This window comes from Lucilia cuprina, chromosome 2 (genome assembly GCF_022045245.1).
Source record: "Lucilia cuprina isolate Lc7/37 chromosome 2, ASM2204524v1, whole genome shotgun sequence".
Classification (NCBI taxonomy): domain Eukaryota; kingdom Metazoa; phylum Arthropoda; class Insecta; order Diptera; family Calliphoridae; genus Lucilia; species Lucilia cuprina.
In genome coordinates, this window is record NC_060950.1 from 64,484,468 (window position 1) to 64,485,371 (window position 904).

Below are 904 nucleotides of genomic sequence, written 5' to 3' on the forward strand. Positions count from 1 at the left end.
TAACCTTCCTACAAATTTTTGGAAAATTTATGTTCGTCTGTTGCTGTCGCTTTAATTGTAATCAAGCTGTTATATATGTTCTTTTAGCATGTTTGTTAAGACCATATTGGTGTTTTTCTGGGTTTTGTGTTAATGTGTGTAGAGTGTATGTTTGACAAGCTAAAGCTTGAACAAATTACACGCGAATTTATGCGAATCAGTTGAAAAGTTACGGTTAATACGCAATCGTTAAAAAAAAAACGTTAACGATAAATTTCTTTAATTAATTTAACGGCTTTTAAAAAAGAAAGAAAAAAACAAATAAATTAAAAGAAAAATTAACATATAAAAGAAGATATAAATAGAAAAAATTTAAAGAATTTAGTTTTTATTAAAAAAAAACTCCGACGGCTTTTTTTTAAAGAAATATATATTTTACTTCCTGTCAAAACGGCACAATTTGAAATGTCTGAAATGTAATTGAAAATGTCAATTAATTGCCAGTAATTACAGACCATTTGTTGGCAAACAAGAAAAAAATAAATTAATTAAAATTTATAGCTTTTAAACGACAAACAAACAAAAAAAATTTAAAACATGCAAATTATTATGGCAATAAATTAAGTATTAATTACCAGCAAAGTTACAAACAACAAATTCTAAAACAATTATTTCTATACAACAGCCAGCTGTCAGCACAAGTGTCATATTAATCTATATCATGTTCTAAACAAAAAAAAATTTAAACGAAAAAATAAATAAACAAAATGTCATTATTAAATTTTCAAATATTTCCAACAAATTATAAAAAAATAATTAAAATTTAAAAAATAATTACAAATTTTCTTAATAAAATGTTTTCTATTTTAATAGAATTATTTTAAAAAATATTAAAAAAAAAGAATAAAAAAAATTTTAAAATTTT